The 25,121-nt window shown below is 44.2% G+C and overlaps 1 long non-coding RNA gene across 1 annotated transcript; it reads right to left on the bottom strand.

The window, feature by feature from the left end:
• Positions 1-14,237: 14,237 nt before the first annotated feature.
• On the bottom strand, positions 14,238-23,843 carry LOC121479082. The gene is made up of 3 exons (XR_005984639.1): positions 23,126-23,843; positions 22,160-22,511; positions 14,238-15,287 (listed from the first exon to the last, which is right to left on the bottom strand). It is a non-coding gene; the product is annotated as an uncharacterized LOC121479082 (long non-coding RNA).
• Between the last annotated feature and the right edge of the window lie 1,278 nt (positions 23,844-25,121).

The raw sequence follows: 25,121 nt of genomic DNA on the forward strand, positions 1-25,121 counted from the left end.
TCTGTCTGAAGTGTGTCCAGAGAGGAAACAAATGGACATGACTCAGTATGACCTCACTGCTCAGAGCCACATAGTTCAGGTGAACATCAAAATGTTTGCTAAAGACCCCAAACCCCAGGGTATGTTTCCAGTGTGGAGACCAATTGTCTCTCATCTAGGGTACATTGTCCGGTATTTCCAAGGATGAAAAACAATCATGTGTGTAAAGCTTTGTCGACCTGTGCTCCCTGGTGGAAGTCCCAGTCATCTCATATTTGAAGTAGGAACAGAAAGAGGGGCTGATACTTGGGCATGGGCCAGGCTTCCAGCTGAAGGAGAAAGCAGTCAAGCCAAAGAACTGTGTTCAAAATGGGTCATGAGGGAAATGGGGAGACTCCTTCATCAGAAGCTGGAGGGCAGAGACAAATGGGCCCAAAGAGCTAAGAATGTAGAGGCAAGAAGCAGTAAGTCATCATAGGTGAATGGAAGATGGTCTACAGAAATTCAAGAAAAGGGGGATTAATTCCTAGGACTGGAGTCTCCATGCTCCTTCTGAGGATGTGAATGGCTCTCCCTAGAGATATGCAATCTGTCTAAAAAAAAACCAAGCCTACTGCCTCATTCATAGCAGATATTTAATAAATGGTTTCGTTTCTTTCTTTCTTTAATCTCTTTCTCTATGGCTTTTCTGAGTACTTAGGGATCTCCTTCTGGACTTCTAATATTCAAGGGATCTTCTGCCTCTTTGCCCCTCCAAGTCTGCTAATCACTGGTCTCATCCAAGTCTTTAGACAGCCAGTTTCTGTCTTCCTCAAACACAAGGTTTCACTGTATGTCATAAAGTAAAGGGCTGTCTATGAAAAAAACAAGCATTCACTTGTGTCTGTCAAAGGTTCTAAAGAAATAATTAAAATGTTTAATTTCTTGAAGTTAAATGTGACCAAAGATCAGTGCCAAAAATTGGTAACAGACATCTTTTTTCCAGCAAAGATGTATTGGAGAGAATTCAGAAGTTCAAGGAGTGGGGTGAGTTCTCCTGAATCAGAAAGACCACATCTAATATTACTCAGCCATTAGAAACGACAAATACCCACCATTTGCTTCGACGTGGATGGAACTGGAGGGTATTATGCTGAGTGAAATAAGTCAATCGGAGAAGGACAAACATTATATGGTCTCATTCGTTTGGGGAATATAAAAAATAGTGAAAGGGAATAAAGGGGAAAGGAGAAAAAATGAGTGGGAAATAATCAGAAAGGGAGACAGAACATGAAAGACTCCTAACTCTGGGAAACGAACTAGGGGTGGTGGAAGGGGAGGTGGGCGGGGGGTCAGGTGACTGGGTGACGGGCACTGAGGGGGGCACTTGATGGGATGAGCACTGGGTGTTATTCTATATGTTGGCAAATTGAACACCAATAAAAAATAAATTAAAAAAAGAAAAGAAAAAGAAAGACCACATCTCCTACTTGGTCTGCATTGGTTTCCCCCACATGGGCTTCTATACCAAGCAAGGAATGTCAGTGTTATCAATTGACTCTGTAAAAGAATAAGCCCAGCCAACCCCAGGAAAAACAAGGGGAAGAAACACTGCTATTTCCAAGTTTTGTTGATGATGGAAGGAGGGTTTCAGCCCAGGGAGCTGCTGGAAGAAGGTCTGAAAGAGAGAGAAGTGCCAAAGAGCTGATGGGTAACAAGCTATAAACTGGAATAAGCAATGCTGTTCCCTGTGCCACCCAAATAAATTAATATCCCTCGTCTCCTCTTCTTGGAGTCTGCTTCTAGGGAATCCAGATTAAGACATGAAGATTGCTCAGATGCTTTTCTTCTTGTAGAGAGACTGTCTTTTTGATACAATTAGCTCATAAACTGGGTGTCTTAAATAACAGAAATTGTTGTCTCACAGTCCACAATCAAGGTGTCAGCAGGGTTGGTCCCTTCTGGGGCAGTGAGGGAGAATCCATCCCGTGCTTCCCTACCTTCTGGTGGTTTGCTCTCAGTCCTTGGGATTACTTGGCTTGTAGATGCATCACCTGAGCTCTGCTTTCATGTTCTCCTGGTGTTTTCCATGTGTTCATGCATGTCTATGTCCAAATTCTCCCTTTGTACAAGGACACCCGTCATGTTGGATGAGGAGCCCACTCCAGTGTGACTCATGATGACATAACTAATTATGTCTGCAATGAACCTGTTCCAAATAAATTCACATTCTCAGGTACAGGGAGTTAGGACTTCAAAATAAGAATTAGGAGAGGGGGACAATTCAACCCACAACAATGGGTTGAAGTACAGTATAATGGTTAAGGCGTGGAAAGAAAACTGACTTGGTTTGAATTCATACTGTGCCATTTCCTTGTGCCATGACCTTGGACAACTATTTAACATCTCTGAATTTTAGTTTCCTCCTCCATAAAATGAAGATGCTAACAGTGATCTCAGAGAGTTGTTGGCAGGATTAAGTTCAGTGATGATTCTAAGTGCAAAATAAATGAGAACAAATAATTCTTATTACTGTTGGTAGCTTGTTGCCCATCATTCCTTGGCACTTTTCCCTCTTGCGAAGTCTCTCTGGGCACTAACCTGGGTTGAAAACTTCTTTCCCTCATTACAACTTGGAAATAGCAATGTCTCTTCCTCTTGTTCCTCCTCGGGTTGCCAGGGCTCTTCTTTCTTCAGAGTCTATTGATTGATAACACTGACATTCCTCACTCGGTATATGAGAAAATGGGAATATGGGTATATGGGCAACAAGTGTTGTGGGAAATGGGAAAGTGAATCAGGAAAGGGGAATCTCCAATCGAAAGTCTCTGAGCAGCAGGCAGCCACCATGGGCAGCTGGACCCTAATTCCACAGAGGGACTCCAGGAAACAGAACACAGGCCTCAGAGTCACTGCTCAGAAGGATGGAGGAGCCAGGGTCTTTATACACATCAAATCCCATTAATCCTGCCTGAGAGCTACTCCCAAGAAAGGGTAGCACTGACCTCCTGATACTCCTGGCCCACAGTGTGGGCAGACAGAGAGGCCTCCTATAGCTTCAAAGAAGGCCCTCAGGCAAGAGTTGCAGATACTGGTTGTTGAAATTCAGCCTACGGCACAATGAAGACCCTAAGGATATGGTAGAGACACTTCTTTAGATTTTTACTCAGGTCCAATCAGCATCCCAATGGTTTGGTGAACCATGTTATTGATAAAATTAAAGTTGAGCATGAACAGCAAATGATCCAGGACCAATATCACAAGAGCCACCAAACTAAAATTAAAATTTCTGGAGAATACTCATTCTCATTAGCAGGAACACTGCTAGCATAAAGCCAAATTCATTTTCAAAAGCAGTCCAGGGAACTTCATATGAGATTAGGATCATTAATGTTAGTAAATTTGGTGTCAAAAACCAAATGCCAGTAAGTCCAGGGTGTTGGCAAATTCAGAGCTTGGTATTGTCTGGGTCAAAGACACCTGGGCTAATGACGGGTTCCAGCATCCAGGGAAATGCTCTACTCACAAAATAAACTTCTGGACTTGTGTTTGGGACCCTTTCTTCAATCCATGTGGTACCTTTTTATCCATCCAGATAAAAAGTGCAGGTCAAGTTCACCACTCCCTGTCCATCCGCCCTGCAGTAGGCGCTTGGTCTGAACTTTCAGAACACTTGTCTGCTCTGGTAACATCCTAGGATGGAGTGCAGCAGGCAAGAGGCTGCCCCGGAGTCCAGCTGGGATATGCAAGTCCTTCATGCTCGCACTCCTCAAATGAGGGTGGGCTGCATCAGAACCCTCAAGTCTGGGTCTCCTCTAAGATATCTCTTCTATCACTTATGTTCTTATTGCCTTATTTTTTTTTAATTCTCATTATTATTCAAATATCCCTGCATATGTTGTGTCTCTGCAAAGCCATCATTAACTCCTTGAGGGCAAGGATGACTAATTCTACGGTTTGGTGTACCCTGTAGCTTATTTGGCCTTCTTTCTTGCCAACAAAACTCTTTTTTTTTTTTTTTTTTTTGAGAGAGAGAGAGAGAGAAAGAGAACAGAAAGGGAAGGGGCAGAGAGAGAAGGAGAGAGAGAATCTTAAACTGGGTGTGGAGCCTGACTGGGACTCAATCTCAGGACCCTGAGATCATGACCTGAGCTGAAATCAAGAATTGAATGCTTAACTGACTGAGCCACCCAGGCACCTCCCAGAACTCTAATTTTGTTCAGGAAACAAGGTGTCCAATTTTTGGACAGTGAGACCTGCAAATAAATCTGTTGTGAGGGCTTCTGAGAAGGCTTTTGCCTTAAATACGAAGAGGGCAATAATAGTGATGTTGGTCCCCTTTCCTACTTTGTTTTCCTTCGAATAGAGATGTGATGACTGGAGCTGAAACGATGGCCTGTAACCATGAGGGAAAGCCTGAAAAAACTGCCCAAATGCTGATCCTGACATTGCTGAACTCATAAACCCACGCGGCTATTGCCTACATCTAAACTTCTTGTTATATGAGAAAAATAGGCCCCTGTGTGTTTAACCCACTGTGGATAAGTTGTCTGTTGCTTGCAGCTTCACAGTCGTCTTTGCCAGAAGAAAGAGCAGATACAGTGGGAGCACAACCTCCACTGCACTGTGTTCATTTCTGCTTCCCAAATCCCACAGAAGTACATCCACTTGGCAAAACTTGTGTCTCCTGTGAAATCTGAGCTATAAATAGATATCTGAGATGTAAGGAAGTATCCGGTTTCCTAGTGTTTAGATTGCCTACTACAAAGGGGTTGGGATGGAGTTGAGAGAGCTAGTCTGCACTACCTGCCACACTATGATAAGTAGGGAAATGGGAGTCCCCTGCAGGCATTCCTAAACCAGGCCTGTTGTATCAAAGTACCACACTAGCTGCTTAGCAGACAAATCCCAACATCTCAATGGTTTAGCACAATAGAAGTTTATCACTTAATCCTGGGTCTTGCTAATTGTGGAAGGGGGATGGGAGTGCCCTGTACTGCAGTCATTCTGGAGTCCAGATTGACTTCTTTAGTATTCAACTGGGAGACAGGGAAAGAAAGAGAAAGAAAGAAAGAAAGAAAGAAAGAAAGAAAGAAAGAAAGAAAGAAAGAAGAAAGAAAGAAAGAAAGAAAACGAAGGGGGCATGCTCACTTCTTAAAAGTCTTGACCTGGAAAGGACACTATTTCCACTCATATTTCATTGATGAGAACTCACCATGTCAATTCTACCTCATAAGATACAAGAAACATGGTCTCTGGCTTGGCAGCAATCTCCCTACAATACTTCTACTCCACAGATGGAGAGAACATATCTTTGGTGGACAGCTAGCTGTCTGCCAACCGCTAAACTTGATAGAATCACTTTGGATGGTTTCCATCCCTAACACAGGGCATTGGGGCTCAGTGAGCCTTTAGTAGATAAATGGAAGAATAAACGAATCTTTGCATCTCAACTCAATGATTAAATTTAAAGAAGCTAAAATCTTTTTAATGTCAGTGTCTAAAAAATCATTTTTTCGTACCAAAAAAAAATCATTTTTTCCTAAGAATCATTTTAAATTGTTGCCACGTCTTTTGAAGCAGTGGAAACATTTATTAATAATTTGAATATATAATTTTAAGCTCATTTTATGATATTGAGGTTTTGGGGGGGTTACATTTATTTATTTATAATCTCTATACCCAATGTGTGGCTCGAAATCACAACCTCTAGATTGAGAGTCGCCTGAGTCACCTGAGCTACTGACTGAGCCAGCCAGGAGTCACCAGTATTGAGGTCCTTTTTATTTATTTATTTTTTATTTTAATTCCAGTATTTTAACATACAATGTTATGTTAGTTTTAGATGTACAATATAGTAGTGATTCAACAATTGTATGCATTATTCAGTGCTCATCATGTAAGTGTACTCTTAATCCCCTTCACCTATTTCACCCATTCCCTCACCCACTTCCCTTCTGGTAACCATCTGTTTGTTCCCTATAGTTAAGAGGCTGGTTTGGGGGCTGTCTCTTTTTATCATTGTTCATTTATTTTGTTTCTTAAATTCCACATATGAGTGAGATCATATGGTATTTGTCTCTGGCTGATGTGTTTCATTTAGAATTACACTCTCTAGATCCATCCATGCTGTTGCAAAAGGCAAGATTTCATTCTTTTTATGGCTGGGTAATATTCCATTGTATATTTATCTACTACCTCTTCTTTATCTATTCATCTATCAATGAACACGGGCTGCTTCCATAATTTGGCTATTGTAAATAATGCTGCAATAAACATAGGGAAGCGTGTATCTTTTCAATTAGTGTTTTTGCATTCTTTGGGTAAATAATCAGTAGTGGAATTACTGAATCACAGGGTAGTTCCATTTAAATATTTTTAAGGAAATTCCCTGCTGTTTTCCACAGTGGCTGCACGGGTTTGCATCCCCACCAACGGCGCACCAGGGTTCCTTTTTCTCCGTATCCTAAGCCAACACTTGCTGTTTCTTGTGACACTGTGGTTCTTAACCTAGGAAGTCTGTGGACAGGATTCAGAAAGTCTGTACTTTGGATAGGAAAAAGTAACATTTTATTTTCACTAATCTCTAATTGAAATTTCACATTTCCTTCAACTCTGGGGGCAGGTAACCCATCATAGGAACGTTAGCAGCACCTGTGACTGTCACTAAGCAAAATCAAAGACAGTTTTATATTATTTTAACATCGTTTAACAACTACAACATAGTTGTAGCTAACAAATTATTGCTAATGCTCATCACTGCTTTGAAACTATCATAGTCAGTGGATCTGCTACTAGATCTTGATTGCATGCTAGCAGAGAAGCACATACTCTCTTTTAAATATTTTGATAGTTGTGCTTTAATAACATAGTTATACTATTTTTTTGCATTTAAATTTTTCTTCTGCAGGGAGGTCCAGAGGCTTCACTAGATTGCCAAAAGGATGCACGGATCAGGTGAGATTAAGAGGATAGAACTGGAGGGTATTATGCTGAGTGAAATAAGTCAATCAGAGAAGGACAAACATTATATGGTCTCATTCATTTGGGGAATATAAAAAATAGTGAAAGGGAATAAAGGGGAAAGGAGAGAAAATGAGTGAAAATATCAGTGAAGGTGACAAAACATGAGAGACACCTAACTCTGGGAAATGAACACGGGGTAGTGGAAGGGGAGGGCGGGGGTTGAGGTGACTGGGTGACAGGCACTGAGCGGGGCACTTGGCAGGATGAGCACTGGGTGTTATGTTATATGTTGGCAGATTGAACTCCAATAAAAAAAATATATTTTTAAAAAAAAAAAGCCCCCCTGCTCTGGAAAGTGTGAGACTGTTCGTGCAAACAGCTGCCCACCACCCTTTTAAGTATTGTTTCTTTTCCTTTTGCCCCTCCCCCACTGCACTGCCAGCCTAGCCCCCCTCCTCCATTTTTTGGGGGATCTTTGATTGTCCTGATCTCTTCTCAGAGGCTGGTGGGAGGCCTGTATCCTGCAGAACTGGATAGGGTGGGCCTGGCGGTGCCCCGAAGGGAAGGGGAAGCAGGGGTGGGGGTGGGGGGATGTGGTCACGGCTAATTCCTCAGCCTCACATCAAATCACTGCACATGTCTGAACTGTGTGGACACTCTCCCCGAAGACCCGAGGGCACCAAAGCAGCCTTCCTGTTTCAGCTTTCTTCTTCCCTCCCAACAAGCCCAGGGCTTTCGCCTGAACAGACAAGCTTTGGCAAGGAGGTGCATAAGGGTTGCTTTCCTCCCTGGCCAACATTCACAGCTTCCTCTTGCACGGTTCCAGGAGATGTTAATAAGTGCTATTAATTGGGGCCTGATTTGCATATCTTATGGATTATTAGCTGTTTGTAGCTAATGGGGATCAGAGTTTGCGCATACGCCCCCAGCCCCCCTCACGCCCGCAGGGGCCTGGATTACCCCAGTCTGCTCTCCCGAGCCTAGTGACAACCGGGAATACCAGGTTTAACATGCCAGGGCCAGGGCGCCCCTGGAGATGCGGGACACCCTCTCCCAACTGGGGGAGGACACAAAGGAAGCCCTTCCACGGCGGCGCCTGGGAGCACCGCTGCTCGACTTCGGGGCTGTGCTGTTGATTTAGTCCGCGGTAGGAGATTTTTGCTGGCACCCCTGCCCCCAAGCCCTGCAATCACAAGCATGCTGGTATTAGAATTCTGAAGAGGGTTTTTTTTTTTTTGTCTGGTTTTGGGATTTTTTTTTTCTCTTTAAATCATGGTCTTTAAGCGCTCTTTGTGCTTATAATTAGTCGTAAGCCCGGGGATGGCTCAATTCGCTTCGCAGTGCCGGCCCCGCCCCCCCTGCTTGCCCAAGTGCTGTTAATTAGCCCTGCAAAGATCCGCAAGCCTGATTGGCAGCAGCTTTTGCAAAGGTTCCCGGCCCTCTCTCAGCAACAAAGAGAAAACGCCTTAGCATCTCGACATTATAGCTGTCACCGATTCTTGGCTTTTTCGTTTTGCCACTGCTGAGGATTTCATGGACGCATTTATTTATTTAGAAATGTGAGCACCAATGTTTTGGTAGGAATTGGTAAATCTTGTGTTGGAGAACTAACGTCATGTTCAAGATTTGTCACAACGGTTAGAAGGGATGGAATGGGGGCAGGAAATTCATTTTTAGATTAAGGATAGGGCTAACAGTTTAGAAAACTGCTTGGCAGTGTCACTAAATCTAAACAGAGCCACATGCCCAGACCCAGCAATTCCACTCCCGGGTAGTTCCCACGGCAATGCACTGAGTACTGCGCCCAAAAAATACGGGATTGTACTATCATTGTAGCCTCCTACTGGAAACTGCCCACGGGCCAACAACAATATCATGACTTTTTTGAATTGGGAGAATTCACACAATGGATCATGATACAGCAATGAGAAAACAAACTGCAGCCACATGCAACAATGTGGATGAATCTCAGAAATGTAAAGTTGAGCTAGACACAAAAGACAATGTACTGTGTCATTCTGTTTACAGAAAGAACAAAAATTGGTGAAAGTAATCTATGCTATTAGTCCAAAGAGCTGTGAACTTTGGGTGAGAGAGGCAGTAGTGACCAGAAGGGTTTCCTGGAGTGGTCATGTTCTATTCCTCGACCTGTGGGTTAGTTATAAGAAAGCTGACAGTGTATGAAAATGTATTGAGTTATGAACATGTGTGTGTACTTTTTATATATTGTATATTGTATTTCAGTTAATACATTTTTTTTTTAATGGGGCTAGGCTGAGGTTACTTACTCAGTAGGAAGTTTTAAGGTTGACCTGCTCATTTAGTAATTTAGAGTCGGCAAGGTTGATTCTCCTCCCTGGCTAGGTGAACCCTGTGTGGAATGTATTATTCTAGAGGGCTGGACTGCTTTGAGGACAGGTCCCTTGGCCATGGACTGTGGTTCTGAAAGCCTAGGAAGTCATCCTAGTCACAGCTCAAAGAAAACCATGTAGAGAACCTGAAGAACGGTACATACAGCGGGGAAAGTCAGGGATGCAGATGACCGCATGCAAAGTCAGCCAAGTTCATCTCCTAGGCCCCCTAGGCATGGTGTCCAGGGCCTGGGAGCATCTTAAAACCCTATGAAAAGTTTTGAGGGCTTAAAAATACGTGTAATGATTCCAAATAGCAAAGCAGAAAATTATATGATCGAAGCCAATAAATAATTAAATGTCTACAAAACATAACATTATGTAAAGTAATTCAGTGTTTCTCAAACATTAATGAGCATATGAAACCACTGGGGATCTTGTTTGAACTCACATTTGGATTCAGTAGGTCTGGGATGGGGCCTGTGACTCTGCATTTCTAACAAGCTCACAGGTGATACCAAAGCTTCCAGTCCATGAACCACACTGAATAGCAAAAAAGCTGCAGCTCAACCCAACTCCTACACAGTTGCAAATATGATAGATACCAAAAATATAAAATGAATATTTCATTTCTACAAAACTCAAAATAATAATTTTTATTATGGTAAAATATACAGAATGTAAAATTTACCATTTTAACCATTTTTTTATGTACAGTGAAGGCACAATAATAACATTCATACTATTTAGCAACCATCATCACTACCCATCTCCAGAACATTTTCATCTTCCCAAACTAAAACTCCATTCCCATTAAACAATAATTCTTTGTACCTGCCTCTCCCTAGCCTATGGTAAGCACAAGTCTACATTCTGTCTCTGTGAATTTGTTAGCTAACACATTTGAATTTGAATTTAACTATCAGTTATAGCATGTAAGTAGAATCATATAATATTTGTCTTATTTCACTTAGCATGATGTCCTCTAAGTTAATGTCATAGCATGTATCAGAATTTCACGTATCTTTTAGACTAAATAATATTCCACTGTATGTATATACCATATTTTGTTTATATATTCATCCATTGATGGGCATCTGGGTTGTTTCCACCATTTGGCTATGCAGCTGAGTGTACAAATATTTATGTCCCTGATTTCAATTCTTTTAGGTGTATATACCCAGGAGTGGAATTGCTGGATCATGTGGTATTTCTGTTTAATGTTTTTGAGAGCCACAATAATAAGTATTTTGAGACTTATGGTAAATTATCATTTGGTGACCCATACGAACATATCTCCCCATATTTATGCCTGATGTAATTCCCTCCTGCATTAACTATGGGCTGGGCCTGTCACTGCTTTGAGTAAAAAAAAAAAAAAAAAAAAATGTAGAAGAAGGAATGCTATGCCAATTCCAAGACTAGACTTTAATTGATCTGGCAGCCTCTGCTTCCTCCCTCCTGGAAAGCTTACTCTTGGAACAGTCCTCCCTGGAACTCAACCACCATGCTATGAGGCAGTCCAAGCAGCCACATGGAGAGGCCCACAGGAAGAACCAAGGCCCCCAACTGATAGCCCCAACTGAACTCCCAGTCAAGCTCCACCTGACTCCAAATGCCCAGGCATTCCAGACATTTCATCCTCGGCTGAGCAACTGCTCAAGCATTCATACAATTACAGTTACCCGCTGTTCTAGCTAACCCTACTTGGAGGAGAACCATCCCTGAATGGTGATACATTGTTGTTTTAAGCCACTAAATTTTTAGGTGATTTGTTACACAGCATTAGCTAACTGAGACAAAACCCTTTCAAATGTTTTAGAGCAAGAGCAATATGCATTTGATGTGAAATTTGGGAAGAATGTAAGATATTTGATAGAAAATGAAATTGGCCCAGAATCTTCAAAGACCTTAACTATCCCAAGAAAGATGCAAGGTAGCTGGTGGGAGTCAGGCTCCTGAATAACTCCAGTCCCTGGAACCAGCAGCTGCTGCAGGACTTTTGTAGTTGTTGTGGCTGTCGTTTTGTTTGAGTTAAAGGCCTGGCAGGCCCAGATCAGCCTGTCAGTTAGCTATTATCATCCTTACATCAAAGAAGGCAGCTGGGGATTTTCCCACATATATGGCCTGGCATATGGCTTCCGGGGGATCTGAACTCGTAATTAGAAGCTTCCTTTTGCCCAGAAATTATTGTGAAGCTGAGCGATAAGAATTAAATCAGCCAAGTCTGGTCTCAAATTCCCATAAGCATGGCAAATAAGCAGACTGAACAGGCCTCCAAAGAGTGGCTGGGATACGATAACCACTCACCCTGTGCCTGAGTCCCTGAGCCCTCTCTCACTGCAAGACAGACAAGGCAACTGGCTTCTGCTTTGCTCTGCTCTCCCAAGCTGGGGCCCCATGGCCCATACCTGCAGGAACCACCCTGACCTGAGGCAGAAAGAATGGTGGGCTGTGGTTCACTCATTATTTGATAATATATATTATGAATGTCCTATATGCCAGGCAGGCACTGTGCTGGGCATATGTTGGTAGATAGACTAGATACAGTCCCTCCTGCCATGGAGGTTGCAGCTCAGTGGGGGAGACAGATGATCAACAGGTAAGCACATAAATACCATCCAAATGCATCCATTCCTACCTTGGAGATCCTTTGCATGATGTCTTCTGGAGTTGCTCTTTACTCTCATACTTTTGTTGTCAGGTGTCAGCATCAATGTAACCTCCTGGCAAAGGCCTTCCCTGTCACCCAGTCTAGTCCATCCCTCTGATTTCATTCTTTGAGTAGCACTTACTATGATCAGATGTTTTCTTATGTGTTTATTAGTTTATTATCTCTTTCTCATCCGCAGAAGGTGAACTCCAAGAGGAAAGGATCTCATCTATCTTGTTCACTGCTATGTCTGGAGCCCCTAAAACATTGCCCAGCATATAGCAGGTGCTCAGTAAATTTGAATAAATCAGTGAATAAACCATGGCATATAGTTGGCACCTCACCTTCATACCACCAAAAAAGTTTTCTTTTTTATCATGTGCAACTTAGCTGCTGATTTTACTTACTTTTTGGCATAAATGAAAGAAAAAAGAAAGATTGTGATTATCTGCACATTTTTCTTAAAGAACAAGTATGTACTGACGGCCAATTTTATCTTCTCATGAAAAGCCTGGGGTCATCAGAGAGGATTGACAGTATTCCAGCCAGAAACAATGCAAGGGGACATTTTAGTCAGGGGGATCCTTAACCTGCGTAAATGTGTTACATCCAACAGGCCTTTAGCAATCTTGAAATAGTGCCCGCACCCACATTATGATTGTCAAAATCAAGTGACAATCCAGTCAACCCTGGAACTCATTATCAAGTATTTCAAGATCATTGTCCATCCAGCCCTCCACTAAGCACCTACCTGCCTGGTGTGGAACGGATCCCTTGCTGGACAAGGGTCTATAAAGATGAACAAGACACAATGTCTGACCTCAAGGTGTTCAGACACCACAAAGGAGGCTGAGGCCCAAACCAATAGGTATTACCTTGAGATTCATGCAGTGATGGAGCTGGGCAGAGGAGCACACTGGTAGGATACCTAACACAGCCTGGGAGGGTCAGGGTCAGGCGCTGCCCAGAGGAGGCATTTCCCAAGTTGAATGTCAATGAACAGAGAAATGGGGATGGTGGAACAGAAGGGACAGAGAGGAGAAACAGCTTGAGAAGTCAGAGAATAACAAGTAGCAAAGGGTGCTGGAGCAGAGGAGGGAAAGAAGAAAGGGGTGAGAGATAAGCTTAGCCAGGCAGCAGGAACCATTTGGCACCACCCTGGACCCCAGTTCTGATGATGAGATGCTATCTTGTTCCTTCTGTCCTCCCTGTCTTAGTCTCCCACGTGGGACCTAGTAACCTGCTGTGCAAGAACAGGATCCAGATTGATGAAGCGCAGCGTGAACATGTTTGTCATCGTTGTTCATTTCTTTAGGAAGACTTTTTCGCCTACATTAGAGTCTGAAGGTAAGCATTTTTCTCTTGTCCTTCTTTTTGCCCCTAGTAACAGCTAGCTTTTAAAAAGTCAGCATATGTCCATTAACATTGAAAAACTGCAGCAAAGAATCCAGGAAATTTCCATTGTTTGGACAACTGGCAAGGAGCTTTCTCCCAGCATCAGGCCACTGTCTCCCCCACTCTGCAGTGGGAGAGAAGGATGAACAGCACACTGGAGGGACAGATTAGCATGTAACAGATCCTGATTTTTGCTGGTTTCTTAGAAACCTTGGAGACCCGAATTTTGTTTTCCTCTTCCACAATGAAAACGTGAATATTTCTTGTGGTTCCTTCTGCTTTGTTAATAAAAAATTTAAAACAATTAAAAAACAACAACAACAAAAGAAGCTTGGCCACTAAAATAGGAGCCATTGTGCTGTAAAACCTGAAAGGGAAAATTTGGAAGAAGCCCTTCTGGAGTAGATTTCCAGCTCCCCTCCCGGGCTGTTCACCAAGGGGCAAACTAAATCCCTTTTAACATGAACTGCTCAGCAAGAAATGTTTTGCCCACATTTAAACCGATACCCAGAGTTCCCTTGTTCTCTTAAAACCTGTCGTGCTGGATTTACACGCACTCATGTTGGGATACTTGGAGTGGTGGGGGCCAAGTGCTGTGGAGCCTTCCAGAGAGGAGCAGAGGGACCTCAGATGAGCCTGTGGCATCTCCTGCGACATGCTGTTCCTGCAGCTGCCTGGGGGACTAGCTACAGGGGGCCGAGAGCAGCAGGAGACAGCAATATTAACACCAGGATCATGGCCACTGGAAAGGGCAAGGAAGTCCCTTTTGCCCCACAGCAGCATGACCCTGAGAAATGATGATAGGTTCGGGGACAAAAGGGGAGAGATTGATCTTGTAGTAGGGTTGCCAGATTTAGCAAATAAAATTAGAGGATGCTCAGTGAAATTCAAATTTCAGATAAAAACAAAAGAAATATTTTTTAGTGTAAGTCTATCCCAAGTATTACATGAGATAGCCTCATACTTTAAAGTTTTATTTTCCATTCTTTTAATCTGACATTCTAATTTAACTGGATGTCCTCCATTTTACCGGTGAACCCTGCCTTGTAAATCTGTAGCCCATCAGTCCCTCCCCCTAGCATTTTCTTTTCCCTTTCCTCCTATTCTGGCACACCTTCTTCCTCCTTCTTCTCCATCAATACAAGAAAGAATCTGACAACAGTTCCCAAAAGACTGAAGCTCATTCAGTACCAGTATGTTCTCTTGCCTCAATTGGCATGTTGTTTTTTTTGTTTTTGTTTTTGTTTTTGTTTTGTGGTCATCAAATGTCTGAAGACTTCATTCCCTGCTGAAGTCGCCCAAGCAATATGCAGCCAATAAGGGGAGAGATGGAGGCACCCTGCCTTAATTCAGGTAGACGATGCTGAAGTGTTGGAGGGTTTGAGCTGTTCTCACCAAGCTCTCTACTGTGTCAGCACCTGCCCTGAGAAATTCAGTTCACAGTCTGTGGATCTCATTGTTGCTACCAAAGCCTGTTGCTGCTCAGGAGGCAGCGAGTAACCCCCGACTATTGCATGGGCAGATCTAGGATCTTTGTTAGTTTCAGTGAATGTCAGAGTTTGCATGTGGGGTGACAATTAAGTGGTAGGTGGTTTGGAGATGTGGGGGTGGGGGGTGGGGGGGTGGTAAACTATCAACATGGAAGCTGATGAAAGGCACCTGGGACCTAAACAAATCAGCAAAGTTAAATGGGTTTGGCTATGTAGAAGGAATACTAATTGCAGTCATTTGGTGCGCCTTCTATCGTGGATGCCTAACTGATGCCACAATACTTAACGTGTACCGTTATATATGCCTTCCACTACCTCTGTTATAAGTGGAATTTGATTAAAACAGGAGACTCCATGGGCGCCTGGGTGGCTCGGTGGTTGATCCTTTGGCTCGGGTCGTGATCCCAGGGTCCTGGGATCGAGTCCCTTTATGTCATCCCTTCCCCTCCAGGGCAGACGGGACCTGACTTGCTCCTGAAAAATAGAACACAACAAAAGTGATGGATGTCACTTCTGAGATTAGGAAAATGCCTCTGACTTCTGCCCTTCTGGCCATCTCTCATGCTCCCCTGCTCTCTGGCTTGCTCGCTCTGGGAAAATCCAGCTGCCCTATGGAGAGGCCCACACGGCAAGAAACCAAGACAGGCCTCTGGCTAATAGCCAGCAAGAACCTGACACTTGCCAAAGCCACACAAGTGGGCTCAGAAGAGGATCCTCCCCAAGCTGAGCTTTGAGGGGCAGGCAGCCCTGATGGTCTCCTTACTGCGACCTTGTGAGAAGCTCTGAACCACAATGCTAACTACTCCACAGGAAGTGAGAGACAATAATAATTATGGTTATTAATTTAGTAATAATAAATGTTGCTTGTTTAATCCTCCTAGATTTGGGGGTAATTTGTTATGCAGCAGCAGATAATAAATATAGTCACTTATTCAAGACTGTACCTATGGGGTGCCTGTCTGGCTTAGTAGAGCATGAGACTCTTGATCCCAGGGTCATGAGTTCAACCCCTACATTGGGCAAAGTATTTATTTAAAATTAGAAAAATACTATGCGATAGGTATGTCACTGAGAGAAGTGGTTGGAAGTGTAACCATTCATTGTATTCTACGGCGCAGACACAGCATCGAATGAGGAATCTACAATGCACGCCCATGTGTGTGTATATGTGTGTGTGTGTATGTGTGTGGTGGTTGGGGACCAGGTAGGAAGAAAGACGTAGAAACTGGTGGTTTACTGCATCAATATTGCCAAATTCTTGTAGCTCTAGCGGCATTCCTGCCTGTCACTGAACAATCTGGAAAGCTTGATATTATCACTCAGACCTGCTGATTCCTGTTTGCAAACTGAATCTCCAGTCGCTGGCTGGACCCCAAAATGGTGTCTTGCTTCTCCCTTTGATTTATATTCGTGGGTCAGCTTGTGCCAGCCGGGTCACAGACCACTTCTTTCCCTGACTCCCTGGATGTTAATGAACTCTTTGGGAAGGTATGCCAGTTATTCAGAGCTCTTGATCTTTGACTTCAAACCTACTCTTCTGTACTCAGCTTTGTGACCAAGACCCTGGGACTTCACAGACTCAAGTTCTGCTTTGTCAGCGGCTCCTTGGCAGGTTCTGCCAAGAGGGGGCGCTAGAAGGCACTTGCAAGGCTGCCGGAAGAGGCAAAGACTTGTTCCCTCAAGGTTGTTTCCCCTTTAGTTTCCTGTTCCTACAAGCATCGCCCCAGCTGAGTCAGGTCCTGTGGCAACAGCTGAATACAGCTTGCAACTTCTTCAACACTGCACAGCCAACCTCAGGGGTCCTCTCAGAAACACCAGCATGCGCTGAGTAGCACCCACTTCTCAGAGGTTGCGGGTCCCAGTCCCCAGGACCTCCTTTGAGTTCCAACTTTTAATAATATCAATCTCTTCTTCGAGTCCCCCCAGCCCGAGGAGTGGTGGCTGCTTCCTATAGTTGCTACCTCCACAATACCTTAGAGAGCTTGCCTTTTCAATTACCTAATTAACAATTACGTCAATCAAGTCCTCTCTTGTAAAAACAAATGGATGTAATCTGTCTGATTGTGCTCTGGCTGATACAGGGGCTCCCCCTCTACTCCCAGCCTCTGACCAGGCTCAGTGCCAGCTTCCCACCTTACCTCTTCAAAGACAGCTGCCCACCTACAAGGTGCACAAGCCTGTCAGGGCCTCTGTCAGAGGTTGTGTGCCCTAGGCCCTTGCTGGCTTCACCCCAGTCCCAGCCTGGTCCTTAGGACAGAGCCAAGAAGTATGGACCAGAGACACCAGCCAACGTCAGGGCCAGACACATCGACAGTAGGGGTGGAGGAGAGAGGCCAGTACAAAGAAGCCAGAGCCCAGCTCAGGGATCACTGGTGCCTCATAATGATGGTCTCTGACTTACGATGGATCAACTTAGATTTTTCAATTTTATGATGGTGCCAAAGCAATGTGCATTCAGTAGAAACAGCACTTTGAATTCTGAAGTTTGATCTACTCTGGGCTAGTGATATGCGATCCGGTCCTTGCTCATGATGCCTGGGCAGAGGCAGCAAGCTGCAGCTCCCAGGCAGCCACACGATCACCAGGTACACAACCAATACCCTTACAACTGTTCTGTTTTTCCCTCTCGGTACAGTATTCAATAAATTACATGAGATATTCAACACTTTGCTATCAAATAGGCTTTGAGTTACATGATTTTGTCCAACTATAGGCTAATTAAGTATTCTGAGCATGTTTAAATTAGGCTAGGCTAAGTTATGAGGTCATGTGTATTAGATGCATTTTCAATTTACAATATTTTCAGCTTATGATGGGTTATGTCCTGACATAACCCCATCATAACATGAGGGAGATCTGTATGTCTATACTCAGGGGGAGTCACAGGTGACAGCTGAGAACAGGCGGTTATGTGGAACAGTGCTGGGCCACCGGGTCTGAGTACCACAGGGGCTTATGGTTCACCTGCTGTTGGCTGGTTTTACTTGCTGATGCTACACCTTCATGGTTGGCTCTGTCCTTTCTTTCTGTCAAAGGGCTCAGTGTCACAAGTCTCCAACTGACAGGTGGTCCTGAGGCCAAGGAAAGGACTGTATTTTTAAATATTTTGGGGTGACTTAGGGGGCCCTTTAAAACACAATTGCTAAAGCGAGGAGGCCAGAATACAAACTTAAATTTACATGTGAAACTCAGTATACCAGGTAGGGTCTAACCAGAAAAACTGAATTCAATATAAGTATCTAAGCAGACGGGGATATAATGCAGTGGATTGGTTACATAGGCAATGGAAAATCTGAGCGTCCAATCAGTGCATGGTGGGGCCCCCCAGAGATTAGCACCACAGGAAGCCACTTCAAGGCAGGAAGGACAGGGGGAAGAAGTGGTGTTGTAGGTCGGGTTCACCAAAAGCAGACTTAAGCATAGTTTGGGGTGTAGGACACTTAACCAGGGGTCAACCCCCAGAGAAGGGAAGCAGAAGCAGCCGGACATCAGAGGAAGAAGGCGCACTGCCTTGTAGACTAAGGCTCGGCCAAGCCTGGAGGGCGGCCCTCTAGGGTGTCTCCATGGAGTCAACATGAGGAGGCATTTACTGCCCCACCCCCTCAGTCCCCAGCTGTGGGCTGCTTTGGAGAGAGGCATGACCTCTAGCCAGGCCCACCCTGCAGGAGCTGATGCTTGAAAGCCTGCGGGCTGCACCCCCTGCTGTGGGGGCAGCCAGTCCTTCCATGAAGGAGATTTAACCATTTTGTGTTTACCACAGTACCAGAACCCAGGGATTTAGGTTCTCTGAAGGAGGCAGGAAACACTGGGCACCTGAACAGGGGAGGTAGAGCCAGGAGACAGAGCTGCTCACTGAGATCCTGCCGAGGCAGAGAGGGAAGGGAAAAAACACCTGCCCTCCTCCTGTTCTCCTCCTTTTAATGTCTGACCCGTGGCTCCCGCTGGCCTGGCCAGAAAGAGCTAGCAGGGAGCTCGAGGAGCTCCTACAGAAGCTTGAGAGACTCAGCCTGCGGGTATCAGCACCCTTGGGCAGAGCTGGGGAAGAGAAAGGACTGGGCCATCAGGCCCAGGAAATCAACTTCTCCTCTCATTTTCTCTCCAAAGGCCACCTAGCTCACCTGTGATAAGCTCTGGGCTGGCCCACCCAGCACCTTCTCCAAGAGCAAAGGGTTCGCCCTCTCAGCTGCTGGGAATGCTGCTGGCAGACAGCCCTTCAGCTGGGACCCTCTCTGGGGCTGGCGAAGGCTAAAAAGCATCAGTGAGCCCAAGGCTAGACCCCTTCCCATGGTGCCTGATACCTCATGGCTGATGGAGACAAAGCAAGAAGGTCAGGCCCCCTCACTCCAATTGGGGACCACCCCGAGTGGTGAGTTGAATTCAGAACTCCCGAGGGTTGGGGCACCTGGGTGGCTCAGTGGTTGAGCATCTGCTTTGACTCAGGTCATGATCCTGCGTAGGGATCAAGTCCTACGTTGGGGTCCCCACAGGGAGGCTGCTTCTCCCTCTGCCTATATCTCTGCGTCTCTCTCTGTGTCTCTCATGAATAAATAAAGTCTTTAAAAAAATAAAGAAAGAAAAAGAACTTTCAAGGGTTGATGGACACCCCCTCTGAGACTTTTCCTTCTGTCCGATCTCACTGTCTCTCTTCCCTCACAAATCCCTTCCTTTACCCTCATAAACCTCCTACACACCAATCTCAGAGGTTTCTTCCTGGGAACCCAAACTGGGACATAAGTGTTAGGCTCCCAAACTGAGTTAACTTTGCTGTGATATTTTCAGCCTTAGGGGAATCCTCCTATCATACCAGGGAGTGAGGAGCCCTCTACCTGTCCTTCCTTTGGTCACTCAGACATCCATGGCTGGAATGTTCTTCCCAGACAATCAACAGGCTCAGTCCTTTACCTCCTTTAGGTCTCTGCTCAAAGGCCATTCTCCAGACCAGACTCCACCTCACCTTTCTTCGTGACATTTATTGTCTCTGGCTGATGATTTACAATTATGTGTTTATTGTGGCTCCACCCTCTCAAGAACAGGGACTTTGGTATTGCTCCTGTTTAGCATAGTGCGAGTTCAGTTAAATTGACTAATGAATTCACTCAGTCACTTAGTACCAAGTGCCTTGCCAGACACTAATGATGCCTCTAGAAATTTCTGGTCCAGTGGGGAAATTAGACAAGTAGGAAGATAGTGATAACACAACGTGGCAAGTGCAGGAATCAAGGCATAGTTGTCAACCGATGAGAACAACTCGGGCTGCCAGGGCAAAGCTCCAGAGAACAGGCCATGAGGGATTGGCTCTCCAAGGAGGAGCAGGTAAGACAGGTCCTGGAATGCGTGAACGGTAGCATGGTCCCGGCATGCAGGTGGATGACAGCCGAGGTCTCTGGGACACTGGGGTCAAAAGGGCAATTAGACAGGGAAGGCCAGGCATACCTAGAGACCCAGCACTGCTGCTTCTGGAAACCTGTTCCTCAGAACACTCGCATGAATGTGCAAAGATTCGTGTGCAATGAGGATCACTGCCACACTGGTTACAATGGCAGAAAATAAGGAGCAACGTAAATGTTGATCGAGAGAGACATGGTTAAATAAATCAAGGAAGGTCTGTACTTCGGAGTACTGCAGCTATTAAAGAGTTATATGCACTGACTTGGAAAGACTGTATGTACATGATGCAATAGTAAATGGGAAGAGAGATTGTGGAAGTATAGCAACATATTCATACTCCTTTTGTTCAAATACACACACACACATGCATATTTGTGTTTATGTAAATAGAAAATCATCTGGAAGTAAACTCAGCCATTGACAGTGGGATGGTGGGATGGGAACAGACCAGGGGAGGCTTTCATTTCAGGGTATTATTTGAGTTTGTTGAAACTGGCATGGCTTAACTTCCAGATTAAATAAAAGGAAAGGAAGAGAGAAAAGCTCTAGGAGCTTATGGTCACCAGGCATAAGGGACAAATGGAAGGTCCACATATACAAAGTGGTCAGGATAATTGACCAAAGCAGGTCAGAGGAGTTAAAGCAAACGAGAGGTAAGCATCAGAGAGGTAAGCATCAGAAAGATGAGCTCGTTCAAGACCAGGGCAGGGCAGTGGGGAAGGAGCAGAGACCTAGGTGACCTGATTCCAGGAGCAGCATCGTGGACTCTGACCTCGAAGCCACTTCTGCGAGCCTTATGTGTGTGCAGCAGGCCTTGGCAGTCAGAAAGAGCCACCCATGGTTCCACTGTATCCCGGAGGGGGCAGGAATAGGAGAGTTCATAGGATGAGGAGGTTCTCCCAAGGCAGGCCCAAGCCTTCTAGCTTTCTCGAACCTTGTCATATCCCCAAGGACAGAGAAGATGAAGTACTTCTGCCTTTTCTTATCAGCTCCTATCACCAAAGATCTTTTCTTCTTTGCTTATTGCAAGACTTCTCATAACCTCTAGCAAGCTTTTCTTTTTCGTTATCAGTCTCTAAGAGGGGATGCTGTATACAGCATTTCCAAAAAGTATTGGGCCACAGAGCACTCCTTCATTAGGTAATATATTATTTTAATTGCCATCAAGTTTTAATTACACAAGTATTATGTGGGTGCTTTGTCCTTGTCAAGAACTCCAGGCTACCATGCTGAGAGAAAGACTGTGTGAAAAAAGAGGACCTGGAGGATGAGATACCCCATGGAGAGAGAAGCCAAAAAGAAAAGGTCCAAGGCATGGCCGCCTTGCAGGTGAGGCCATCTCGACCCTCCAGCCCAGTCCAGCTGAATGCAGTCACAGGGGAGAGTCAGATGGTTCTCTGTGTAATGGAGACAAGCCAGCCCTGCTGAACCCTGCCTGAAGCGTTGACTTGCAGAGTCAACAATAATTGATTTTTGTTTAAGCCACTAAGTTTCAGTTTTAAGCCACACATTTCAGAGTAATGTGGTTCATTACTCAACAATAGATAACAGATATATTCTCTTATCCCATCCCCAATGTCAATCTCCCCCTTCCCCAAGGCATTTGTTTTTATCATTACTTGGCTTTTTAAAAATAGTTCTATCAAGTTTTTTTTTTTTTTTTGCAATCTATTATGTGATTTGCAGCTGTTCTGAGCATTATATAGACTCATGCTGACATAGAGAATAGAATTATAGAATACTGGGCAGCCTGGGTGGCTCAGAGGTTTAGCACCGCCTTCAGCCCAGGGCATGATCCCAGAGACCCGGGATTGAGTCCCCCGTTGGGCTTCCTGCATGGAGCCTGCTTCTCCCTCTGCCTGTGCCTCTGCCTCTCTCTCTCTCTCTCTCTCTCTCTGTGTCTCTCATGAATAAATAAATAAAATCTTAAAAAAAAAAAAGAATTATAGAATACTCACCCAGTGAAATAGTATTACAACAGTGAGAATGAATGTTGCCACACACAAAACGTGAATGGATGAAGCTATCATAGCGTTGCTTTGAGAACAGCAAGTTGCAGAAGACTGATACAGATCATTCTCTTTTCATATGATTATTGGCCATTTCGTCTTCTTTGATTTTCTGATTCATTTCTTTTGTCCATTTTTCTTTTGGGTTATTTGTCTTTTTCTTATTGATTTGTTGGAATTCTTTGTACATTTTAAGAAGTGTTCCCCAAAAGTAGAGTACTAGGGATTACTTGAATCTTGAGAAACATTTCCAAGAATAGAGTTTAAAATTACCAAACCAAACCCACGAGCAGAAACCACCCTGGAAGGTATTGAAAAAAAGAATGGACAAAATTAACAACAAATTACCAGGCTCTTTGACTTCTGGGCTAAAATTTCAAGGATCAGAGATCCAAAAGAGTTTCAGGCTCTGTTGCCAGATAAGAAGCTATTTATATAAATTCACAGTGCACAGAGGTTCTATTTCATATTTTCTTTGCTACCAGTAGGAAATGCATCATTTAACCTGAGATATGGCCCCCTTTATACCCATTTCTTAGGATAGACCAATGAATTATTATTCCTCTTCGCAGTGAATTTATATTGCACTAAGGAAAAATAGACTCCTTTAACCCCTGAAGAGTCACATTTCTTTCACTTAGGTCACTTGATAGGGCCATTATAGGCTCAGATAAGACACGTGGGACTCTGCTTAATATCAGGCAATTTTCTTGTGCCTCTTCATTTATTAAAAGAATGTATCCATTAGCAGTCATTAGTATATTCTGTCAAGATGGGGGCTAAATTATCCTCAATGGCTTAAGAGAAAATGCTTTTTGAAGAAAAATAATGGCATTAATTGCTCAGTGGAATAGATAGGGCTTTCTTTGTCACAACCTCCCCCTCCTCCCCCCAATGCAATCGGACACTGCTTACCTCTGTGAAAGATCCAGGCCACGTTCTCCCTACCCTATGAGTCAGCTCCTCGCTCCAGCCCGTGGCCTCTCCAGTGGCAGACCACTATCCACAGGGAGTACCCACAGCTCCTCAGCCCATCATGGTGAGGAGCCTTGACCAATTCCTCTTGCTCCCTAATTCATCCAAGGGTGAAAGAGGAAGGAGACGCCTCGCTTAGCAAACAATCTCATTTGGAGGGATCAGAAAAGCTACAGGAAGCAAATCACATTAGAGAAATAATTGCCCTCCTGTAGCTCCAAACTGAAACCCATCTCCTTTTTGACCTTTCATTTGGAATGTACGCTCTCTGGAATATGTGGTTCGAGGAGGGAGGTTGTAGGTGTGTCTGTTTGTGTGTGGTATGTTTTCATAATTACAACAAGTTTCCTCTGTAGCTTTTTTACTAAAAAGCTCAGTTTAATTAGCAAAAAGCTCCCATCTCCTAAATATGGGTGCATCTCCAGGCTTCATCTTTCTCTTCCTCCCTCGCTCTCAGGTCACATCCGTTCTCACAGGCATTAGTAATTATATCTGTTTCAGTTAAGATATGTTCAGAGGAAGGTAATAAAATACCAACTAACGGTAACATGAGTAACAAGGACATCTAATAAACTTTTGTGTAACAAGGAGTCTGGATGCAGGCAATTCCAGACTTGGTTCAGTGAACCAACAAAGACATCAGTGACCCAAGCCTCTGACCATCTTTCTGCTTTGTTGCCATCAGTGTGTCAGCCATACCTCTCAACATGTCAAGCCGCATCTCTCCAATAATCCCATTCTCTCCTGACAGCATCACAAGAGGAAAGAAAGAGATGGAAGCAAAACAGCCTTCTCCTCATGGAGGTCTGTTTTATCAGGAAGAAAGTCCTTCCTAGAAGCCCCCTGGCAATTGGCCAGAACTGGATCACATGCTCACTTTGCTGTTTGATTGACCCTTGATCAAAGGGAAATAAGTTATCATATTTGGATTTCAGCCAATCATGACTTATCCTCTCCATTTGGGCCATGGCAACCCAAACACAGGTGGGATTTTCTCAAAAGAAGAATTGAGGAGGCAACAGCTCTCAAATCTCCATTTCCATTTCTCTGTTCTTCTCACCTCTAACTACATCTTTCCAACTGCATGATGGGCAGCATTACCTCTTTGTCCTACTGTCACCTCAAGCTCAGTCATTCTGAAAACAGATTCCTTTTCTTACCACTTAATACTGCCTCCCCTTTTTGCATTTCCTAACTTTTCCAGTGGTAATTTCATCTACCTGTTATGGGGGCTCCGAACCTGAGGATCACTTTTGAGGCCCTCTCTGTCTAGACTTCCTGCTCTGTTGGTCCCCAGGGCAAGTCAATTCTTTGTCTCCCTAACATCTTCCACTCTGGCTCATCATTCCCACTCTTCTCACCACACTCACAGTCATGCTGTTCCAGTTGCACATGGACCACTTCATGTCATCTGAAATGGGCCCCAGCCTCAGGGTCCTGCACTCTGCAAACAGATTCGCCTTCTTAAACCCTGCAGTCCTCATTTCTCCCATACCAAGGACCATACTCCTATGGGAGAAAGATTCAAACTTCTTAGTTTGGGTTTTAAGACTTTTCTACATTACCTCATGAAAAGGATTCCCCATTTTTCTCTGCTCTGGCCAGACTGGTCAATTCACTATTCCCTGAAATATGCTTTATGCATTCCACTTGTCCATACTATTCCCTTTAAAAAGAAACTTCAGGGTTAAATAATTAGGCAGGTTATATGGCCACAATGGCCACATCACCAGTGCTCTGCAATGTGTCAAAATAATAGTTGCATGGTAAATAATGGTATAATACTCATTGTTGAATATTGAGGAAAGTTTTTTTAAATATTCCATTCTAATTATTAAACTTCAGAAAGTTCAGAGCCCTTTTAAAAGATAAAGGAAGAGGTACCAAGGTGGCTCAGTTGGTTAAGCATCTAACTTGGTTTTGGCTCAGGTCATGA

Source organism: Vulpes lagopus, chromosome 19 (assembly GCF_018345385.1).
Source record: "Vulpes lagopus strain Blue_001 chromosome 19, ASM1834538v1, whole genome shotgun sequence".
Classification (NCBI taxonomy): Eukaryota; Metazoa; Chordata; class Mammalia; order Carnivora; family Canidae; genus Vulpes; species Vulpes lagopus.